At 47.2% G+C, this 10,130-nt stretch overlaps 1 long non-coding RNA gene across 1 annotated transcript in view; it reads right to left on the reverse strand.

The window, feature by feature from the left end:
- Positions 1–205: 205 nt before the first annotated feature.
- LOC115551418 (uncharacterized) overlaps positions 206–10,130 on the reverse strand; it is a 56,976-nt gene continuing 47,051 nt past the window's right edge. Inside the window, exon 3 of the long non-coding RNA XR_003978034.1 lies at positions 206–295. This is a non-coding gene — a long non-coding RNA (uncharacterized LOC115551418). The remainder of the gene's footprint in view (positions 296–10,130) is intronic.

The following is a 10,130-nucleotide window of genomic DNA, read 5'->3' on the forward strand; positions in this document are numbered from 1 at the left end:
GGACCGGTTCAGATATGAAGACAGGGTATTTGCATCTATTCCCTCCTTTTTTTCCCCTTCTTTTTTCCCTGCATCTTCCGTTTCATGGCCGCTGGCCGTCGCACCCAATAAAGATAATGTAAATGTCAGAAGCTATAAAATAGGACGGATCCACACACACCCTCCGGATATCAAGCACATCCTGGAGATGAATAACTGGAAAGCTCACCTGATAGAGAGAGAGAGAGAGAGAGCGGGAGCTCCTCAGCACACTTGGCTCTGCCCCCGGTGCGCTGCTGGCTTCCTGAAGCATCTCCTGAGGACAGCGTGAGAGAGAGGAGTCAGCTACTGCCTGATGAGTGAGACGGAGCGGCAGGAGAGACCATGTCTGATCAGGAAAGCATGCTGGGGTCTGTCTGATCCGTGTCCTAGGGGGAGCTGGGCCATGCAGTGCAGCGGGCGCCAGCTCTACTTATAATAAGTTCAGTGGATACTTTTATGTAATTATGATAATGTGATTAATTTAATGTGCCTGGCGAGCGCAGCTCACAAATCATCCACAGACGCCTGCATATGCAAACAGTGGAACAAAGGCTGATTTCCCTGGGAGTGATCAATACACAAGCACACATTTCACACATCTCTCCTCACCTCGACCGTCACTCCGAGCGTGATCAGCGTTCCGATCCGCAGGGGGAAGCTACGCTTCAAAGATTCACACTTTAGGTGGTGGAAAAGAGAGATGGTTTCTGGGTCGGAGTGTCGAAGCGAGTGGAAAACGTAGATGGGTTTGTTGTGAGTTTCGTTCTGGCACAGCGTTGCGGCCAGAAACCCTGCAAGCATGCGGGCAAGAGAGGATATTTTTTCCATCCAGAAGAATATATAATTTTTCTATTTACATTCCTCCCAGCTCCTATGCTAGAAAATACTGCAGGGGGCCAGGAAAGTATGGTGCTGGTTCCGAGGTGTTTATTTAGAAATGCAGACTGCACTCCTTTTACACAACAGGGCTCAAGGTCTGGTTCGGGATTTCACGGCTGCTGCTTCACGGCGAAAATCAAACACAATGGAACAACATAGGTCTTTAAAAATAGACAGTTGTCTAATCAATAGATGATGTGAGGAACATCTGGCCTGTGCTTCAAATCAGCTCGCTTCTTTTTCTCCCATTCCTCTCTTCCTCCCTACTTCCATCCCTCGTATCTTTGGGTGTTCTTCTATCTTTATATCTTTCCTTCTCTGAGTTATATATATAATGCATAGCTAAATGTCCATGCAAAGTAAACATAGTGGAAGAAGTTTATGTGATGCACCCAGCGTCCACTTAAAGATATCTAGGGGGAATACGCAGAAATGACACGCACGTACGCACGCAAACACACGCAAACACAAAGAAACACATGCACTCACACACACACACACACACACACACACGCATACACACACACACACACACACACACACACACACACACACACACACACACACACACACACACACACACACACACACACACACACACACACACACACACACACACTCTCACACCAACGCACACACACTAAACAACCCCCACCTAGGCCTGTAAGGATCAGGACCAGAACCAGGACCATGACCAGGACTAAGACTAAAACTAGGACCAGCACCAGGACCAGGACCAGATCAAGACCAGGACCAGGACCAGAACCAGGACCAAGACCAGAATCAGGACCAGGACCAGGACCAGAACCAAGACCAGAATCAGGACCAGGACCAGAACCAGGACTATGACCAGGACAAAGACCCAGACCAAGACCAAGATCAGGACCAGAACCAAGAGCAGATCCAGAACCAGGACCAGAACCCGGATCGAGACCAGAACCAGGACCAGAACCAGGACCAGGTCCCCCAGGTACTGCAAGAGGGAGGGCGGAGCCTGAGGCCAGCCTGAGTCTTCTAAACGGCCGGCTGAACATCCCGGCCTCTAATGCAGCCGTCCCCCTGCTGGGCCGCAGCGCTCACCGACCCAGTGAGACGGGCCGAACAGCCCCCCCCCCCCCCCCCCCCCCCCCCCGGGCTTGCCCAGCACACAGGAAGTCCAGATAAATCCATAAATAAATATGGTGTTATACTTGGCCGGCCTCGCAGCGCTTGGTATATTTGGACTGCTACTTGAAGCGGGCCAGAAAACGCAAGCCCCGTGCGTACGACCGGACCCATGAATCACGGCTCTGATGAGGAGGAGGAGGAGGAGGAGGAGGAAGCCAATTAAAGAGAGAGACACCGTAAGGTGTTTAACGTTCGGGCCGGGGGAATAAATATGGCTTTTATACGTCCGTTAGAATATTCCCATTAAGCGTAATGGTTATGTTCCCGCTACGAGGTTCTCTTATTTACACACGTTGCCTTTAAGACGAACACTAAATACACATTTTGCTAATGTAGTATTTCTCAAGGTATAATAATTCATGTAGACAAGTGCTGAAACCCAAACAAGGATTGCCACCCAACAGGCCATTATATCCCCATTACTGCAGAATGCTGTTCCATCCTCGTTAGCTGCACAACGCCGCATATGTAAATACATAGGGATGCTGTATCAGTGGTAGCTGGTGAGCCCTACTCCACTGCACTTTAGCTCGCCATGGAAACTTGGTTGTAGAGCAATTATTTTGTCATTCTGTTGTTCCAATATTGAGTGTGTGCTTGGATTAGAAGATTCACCTAATAAATCATGTAATATTTATGGATAGGAAGGGAGAGAGAGGAACAGAGACAGATAAACAGAGAGAGAAAGAGGGAGAGAATCAGAGAGAGCAAGAGAGAGAGAGTGAGAGAGAAAGAGAGAGAGAGAGAGAGAGAGAGAGAGAGAGAGAGAGAGAGAGAGAGAGAGAGAGAGAGAGAGAGAGAGAGAGAGAGAGAGAGAGAGAGAGAGAAATAAACACACAGATAGACGGACACACAGAAAGTGAGATAGAGAGAGGAATAGAAACAGACAGGGATAGAGAAAGACAGAGAGAGACAGAGAAAGAGAGAGATACATAGAGACACACAGAGAGACACAGAGATACCACAACCTGTACGGCTGGACATCTCCGCCCTCTTTCGCCTGCATGTCCTCGTCTTACAACACAGCGCGTGCCCGACCCCCTCCATCACACACTCCCCCCCACAGCAAGCCGTCGGTCCGACCAGACAGACCCCGGAGAGGAGACTGACGAAAGGAAGACTGAGACCGAAGGGGCGAAGCACGCCGACGGAAAAACAGGATAAAAAGGAGGTGGCGACAGAGGGCATTTTTTTTCACCAAATAAATCCAGTGTGTTCTCTCCTGACCAGAGACACGGAGATGGGCTTGTAATGAAGAACAGCGTATTCTGCTGGCTCACACGTTTTCTTGAAAGAAAAGGGACCTACAACGGAATCGCACTCGCGTCTCGCATCTGTTCCTCGACAAAGTGGGAGTCGTCTTGACTTGACCCTTATTGACCCCCATCCACTGAAGAGCTAATAAATAAATTCTGAATCTCTTCCATATTGATCCCTCCCCCCCCAAGCACACCGGCCGCCCCTCCACTTTTTATAAACGATGAAGAATGACAAAAGAAGAAAAGCACATGGTAACAATGCCTTCGGAGAGCCATTGATGTTGTGTGAGGTTTGAAGTGTATTTAGACGCAGACAAAAATACCCACAAACATAAACAAACACATATGGGGCCATAATCACACACACACTCTCAGTCATATGTGAGCGAGGGGTGCTCAGCTGATGCAAACAACTGGTGAGCAAATGGGGAACACATGTTGGGAGTCGGAGCCGTCCTGGCTGAGATGGGGGATTAGTGAAAACGGTTCTAGCCCTCCTTTCTTTGGGATATTCTTTATTTCCTTCTTTTCCATCTTTCTTCTGCAATCCATTCCTTCTATTCCTTTCTTTTCTACTCTGTTATTTTTGATATTATTTCATTTTGAATTTCATTTGTTTTGGATTTTAACTTATTTTTGCCCTTCATTCTTTAATTTCTCTAATTTCTTTCTTTCTTTTTAATCAAATTTAATTAAATCAAATTCATTTGTTTATTCTTTCGCCCTTATTTCCATTCCTCTCCTCTTTCCTTCCTTCGTTCAGTCTCCTGGCCACCCTTGTTGCAGACCCCATTAATTAATTTCCCTCTTGGATTCGTGTCTGGATCCTGCACTGCGCACTGTGTGTTTTATTCCTGGACAATGTCAGCCCTCTGTCTCCCTCTCCCCCTCCCAGCTGGGGGAGAACACAGACAGATGAGGTGTGGGAGATAGGAGGGCTGGAGGTCTCGCTAAACGGGGGCAGGGAAACTCTCTGGCACTCTGACACCTCACAGTGCCAATATTCCTAGTTCCTCACCAGGACAGCCTCAGACACGCATGCAATCACAATGCAATACACATGCTCGTGCACGGAAACGCACACACACACACACACACACACACACACACACACACACACACACACACACACACACACACACACACACACACAAGCCTATACCACATGCAATCTATGCAAACAGGTATACATAAACAAAAACCTGCACACACACACACACACACACACACACACACACACACACACACACACACACACACACACACACACACACACACACACACACACACACAAAAGTCTTGCCCACATGCAATCCATGCACACACACATGCATAAACAAACACACATGTGTGTGTGTGTGTGTGTGTGTGTGTGTGTGTGTGTGTGTGTGTGTGTGTGTGTGTGTGTGTGTGTGTGGGGGGGGGGGGGTGTGGGGGGGTGTGGGGGGGTGTGTGTGCACATACATACACACACACACACACACACACACACACACACACACACACACACACACACACACACACACACACACACACACACACACACACACACACACACACACAGCAGCGAGCGACCATTATCTCCATGCCACCATCATGGAGGTATGGGATCATGGGAACGCCGTCACAGAACCAGAGTAAATAAACCACAGAGCCACACAATATGAGAGACGGTAGATGGGAGCGGAGAGGGAGACAGGAGACACTACACACACACAGTGTGGTGGAGGAGCCACACATGAAGGGGAAACCGGAGCCGTGAGGGCGGACACCGGAGGGAAGACGGATGGTATTGACACAGCAGTGGAAAGAGATCAAGACGTCCCATTGAAGGGGGGGGAGATTTTATGAAAAAAGCTTTGGTTTCAGTGTTGGCGTAACACTCTGTGTCGAACGTTTCGCCAAGCGGTTCTCTGAAATGATTTCACTGTTAAAACGAGGATCGAACCAACGTTTCAAACGCAGTCAATAATCTCCGAGCTCTAATTGTGACAACAGCATTTTGTTATGAAGCCAAGTCGCAAAACAGAGGAGTTGGTTGCAGTCAGAGGATAAGTGCTGGAAAATACATTAACTCACATATCTCACAAAAGACGAAAAATGTGTCACCAATGTTATCTTTCTTATCTGAGGTAAACCTCACGCCATCAGCCCCGACCAACGCATTCAAGTACAATCATTTGCAGATTGTACTTAAAAAGGAAATGGTGAATTTGTGGAGATGTGATATGTACATTTCACGATGTACCAGAGAGACCAGGACAGAGACCAGCAGAGAGAGACCAGTAGAGAGATCAGAAGAGGGACCAGGAGAGAGACCAAGAAAGGGACCAGGAGAAAGGCCAGGTGAGTGACCGAGAGAGAGACCAGGAGAGATACCAGTAGAGAGACCAGAATATACACCTGGAGAGAGACCAGAAAAAATACCATAAGATAGACCATTAGAGACACCAGGAGAGAGACCAGCAGGCAGCGGAATGTAAATAAAACCGCGGTCAACTGATAATCAGAAGATAAAAGCGCTAATCACATAATCCTAGCATTTCTAATGTAGTGCAAGAGTCTGCGTTCATCCTGTGAAGTGATTTGATATAGAATCTCCTGCATCACTGCATACTTCAGCGAATGGTGACAGGGGAACACACAACTTCTATGTATATTGTTCATAGTCAGATGTCGTTTATTTTGCCTTGGAAGCGGAGGATGAAGGTTGTTTGAGGGCACCTCGGTCTGCCACACCCAGCGAAGCCATACATTGACAAGCTGTTATTACTGTAAAATATCTTCATGGCTTCATGGAAAACACGCGGTACAAGGGATTAACCTAATCACCATACAATATGGGATTAACCGATTAACACCCTGGCATCGGCGTACGCAAGTCAAGTCAAGTCATGAGCAGAGCCCTGAATCACAGAACCTACCTCTTTCACCTCACCTCCCTCTACCCTCAAGCACCTGAGGTAAAGGACGCCCGCCTTAATGGTTAGGAGGGGAAAAGGTGCTCAACGGGGCAGGCAGGAAAAGGCTGAGCACTGAGTCCTAGCGTTACTAATGAAGTGCGAGTCTGCATTCATCCCGTGGAGTCATTTGTCATGGAATCGACTGTATCACAGCGTGCTTCATCATATGGTGAATGGAGATTTAACATAGCTTTGATATAACAAATAGTCCAACAGCCTGAATGACAGATTACCTAAACAGCCAATGGAGTGCCAGGAAAAGGGGTTGGTTCTTTGCGGGTTTTAGTGTGTGTGTGTGTGTGTGTGTGTGTGTGTGTGTGTGTGTGTGTGTGTGTGTGTGTGTGTGTGTGTGTGTGTGTGTGTGTGTGTGTGTGTGTGTGTGTGTGTGTGTGTGTGTGTGTGTGGGCGTGCGTGCGTGCGTGTGTGGTAGAGTCTAGTAATGTGAAGCTGAAACCTTTGCAACAGCAGAACTTCTGATGTAGAGGCAAGTTAAGTTTTGCATATAATTATAACACAATATCAACCCTTGGGTCTCATTGTTTACCACAGCTTACGTATATAGATTTACTAAATCTATTTGTGTGTTAGAAACCGAATAGTCACTGCTATAAGTCATATCAGTGAATGATATGAACATCAGCAAGCAGGTAATAATCTAGACTATTTGACACTGTAGGTGTAGTTTACACAGTGCCAGTTATTAGTAAAGTCCTGAATCACAGCTCTAGTCTCAAAGGGTTTCACCGGCCACATTTGACAACACAACACAACCCTTTCTCAGAATCCAAGGGAACAGACCTTGTGATGTAACACAGAAGAGGGATCCCTTCTTCCAGGGAAATTAGGAGTGCAATACGTGGTGAATGGGCAGACATTATAGCAGCATAAACAACTGAAAAAACTAATATAAGAACATTACAGTTCCTAGGAGCTTGTGGCCGGGAAATGAGTCCAAAGTCAGTAATGAACGAGGGCTAGTGTGTTCATCTGTTAAACTGAAAGAGTGATCCGAGGTCATTCAACAAACTATGCAACCCGGTTCACTTTTAAATAGCCTGTTTCCATTAACCAAAATATCGGCATCAAAGAGAGATTGCATATTTATTGTCTTTACTCTCAGGCAACAGATCAAAACCAGTCTGCCTCGGTGGAATCTCATGCACCTTCAGGACCACATCCATTAACCAGATGGCAGTGCATCCACTGTCGCCTGAGAGGCAGATAAGAGGCAGATAGTCAGGGAATGCATCGCACAAACCCCTTTAATCTATGTTTAACTCGGTCTGCATCTAAATGAAAAGCAGAGCCAGAGAAAATAGGGTCGGACAACCCGCCTAGGCCGAGAGCCAAGAGCATCCAGCGACAGGCCTTGCCAGCGTCCTGCCACACCATTCCCCTGGAAACGTCCACGCGTGGCCGTCTAGCAATGCGTGTCTATTTGAATTTGACCCGAAATAATACAAGAAATGTGTCCAATGAGATCCATAACATTCCTCCTTCCAGGGAACAGAGGAAGTCTTCGGTGGGAATGAGTTCAGTGCGGACGGACAAAATGTGTTTGTGTTTTTTCTTCTAGTGCAGTAACATTTATAGCCTTGTTTCCAGAAAGATAGTCTGACTAAATAAATCAGGGGTAGGTCGTCAAACCCTCCGCCTTAGGTGGAATCCCAACCACAGGAATATTACGAGTGTAAATCCCTACGGAAGCTGCCTAACCAGGGACCTGGCTAGATGAGCACGAGCGAGATGAGGTAAAAACCATAAAGTTCTTGCTCACGATCCACACTGCAAGCGCGCTGCGTGCTGCGATCGAGTGACCGTACTCGGGACTGTTTGTTGGTTCCTCATAACAACATGTCAGCTGTAGTTAACTGAACTGAAACCAGCTTTGCTAACTCATCCCTTCCATTGGGATTTGAGTCAGCATAGTTTCAATGTAACAACCAAAATGGTGGTTGGCGGCTGGTAAGATATTGGCTGCCATCCCGACAGAGCGAGGATGTATAAATGTAGGTTTAATTGGTGGAATGAATGTTACCATGACGCTGGTCTAATTCTCAAAAATGTGACATTTAAAGCTTTTGGGCTGAATTTAATTTCAATTAGCAATGGCTTTAGTTAAATATAAGTAAAGTTTTACTGAAAATTACCCATTGGTTTTCATGAGGTGTGCTGCTTAAACAACCTTTAATACGGGACGCTACCTGGAGAATATTCTGGCCCAGCAATAGGTCCTTCGTCCAAATGTCAATCAAGCCCGTTCTGGTTCGATCAAGTTAAATGAACCGCAAAAAAAGAAAGGAGATTAATAAAAACAGGAGCTCGGTTTACAAGAAGTGAAAATAAAATCGTCCGATTCGTCGCTTGAAGGATAATGCGCGTTGTCTAAAAACCTGGTAACAGCGCCGCAGTAAAAGGAGACAAGGCAACAACCTATGAATTCATGGCCTTCATATAATAAGTGTAGCGTTCGCTCTCGCTGGCCTGTCTGATGGATTACCGCTACTCTTCAGAGGATGGAGAAGGTTAAGTGGAAGAGGCATGGAGATAAGCCGAGAGGTGGAGAGCGAGTGTTATGAGATCGAGGAGGTGGTGCAGCAGGAGAGAGGAAAGCTTGTGGAGATAGCATTATTGCATTTTTTGGAATCCAAATCTGAGGGAATGGGTTAGTGTTGCAGTTGCTCCGCTTGAGATAGAGAAATAAATGATGACAAATGAAAGTTGAAAAGAGGCGAATGCAATAGGCTAACGCTTGTTCAAAGCCTGCTCATTGAAAATATATAGAGGAGTGGAGAGGATGGGTGAGAGGAGAGGAGAGGAGAGGGGAAAGAAGAGGAGAGGAGAGGAGGGGAGAGGAGAGGGGTGGAGTGGATGAGTGAGGAAAGGAGAGGAGAGGTGAGGACAGTAGAGGAGCAGAGAGGAGGGAAGAGGAAACAGGTGAGGAGAGGAGAGATGTCAGGAGGGGAGGGGAGGGGAGGGGAAAGAAGAGGAGAGTGGAGGAGAGGAGTAGATGAGTGAGGAGAGGAGAGAGGAGAGAGGTTAGAAGAGGATGAGTGAGGAGAGGAGAGAAAGTCAAGGAGAAGGACCAGTTGACAAAAGAGAAAACCATTCATCTAGGCCCAGCAAGGGGCTTCTCAGCAGGCCTAATTGTCATGATCCGCCCCTGGTTTTCTCATTCACCTGCCTGCCACCCTGATCACTCCCAATTAACCCAACCACCTTCACCTGTGTATCCCCTATATCAGTCCTCTCCTCCCAAACATTCCCTGCCAGATTGTCTCTTGTGTTTCACAGTGCTCTCCCGCGATTCTACTCCTGATTTACCACCACTCCGGCCTGCTCTCTGATCCCTGCCCGTCTGACTATTCTCCCGGTTCCTGATCCCCGCCTGTCTGACTATTCTCCCGGTTCCTGATCCCCGCCTGTCTGACTATTCTCCCGGTTCCTGATCCCCGCCTGTCTGACTCTTCTCCCGGTTCCTGATCCCCGCCTGTCTGACTCCTCTGCCGGTTCCTGATCCCCGCCTGTCTGACTATTCTGCCGGTTCCTGATTCCTGCCTGTCTGACTATCCTGCTTGCCGATCCAGAACCCAAATAAACTATTGACTCTGTTCCGCGCTCGTTGCCAGTCTTTGCACTTGGGTTCAGCCAAACGAGCTTGTTACACTAATAGCTGTTCCGAGAGGGACCAGCCCCTACACTTTGGATCTTTGAAAAACAACACGGTGCAAGATTGAATATGCATAAGGAAATATTCAATCATTTAAATGTGATTAGTGTGGTAAGCTGAAATTATAATATAATTGAATAGGTTTTAATAATGATAGATACACGTAGGCCC

Source organism: Gadus morhua, chromosome 9, assembly GCF_902167405.1.
Source record: "Gadus morhua chromosome 9, gadMor3.0, whole genome shotgun sequence".
Classification (NCBI taxonomy): Eukaryota; Metazoa; Chordata; class Actinopteri; order Gadiformes; family Gadidae; genus Gadus; species Gadus morhua.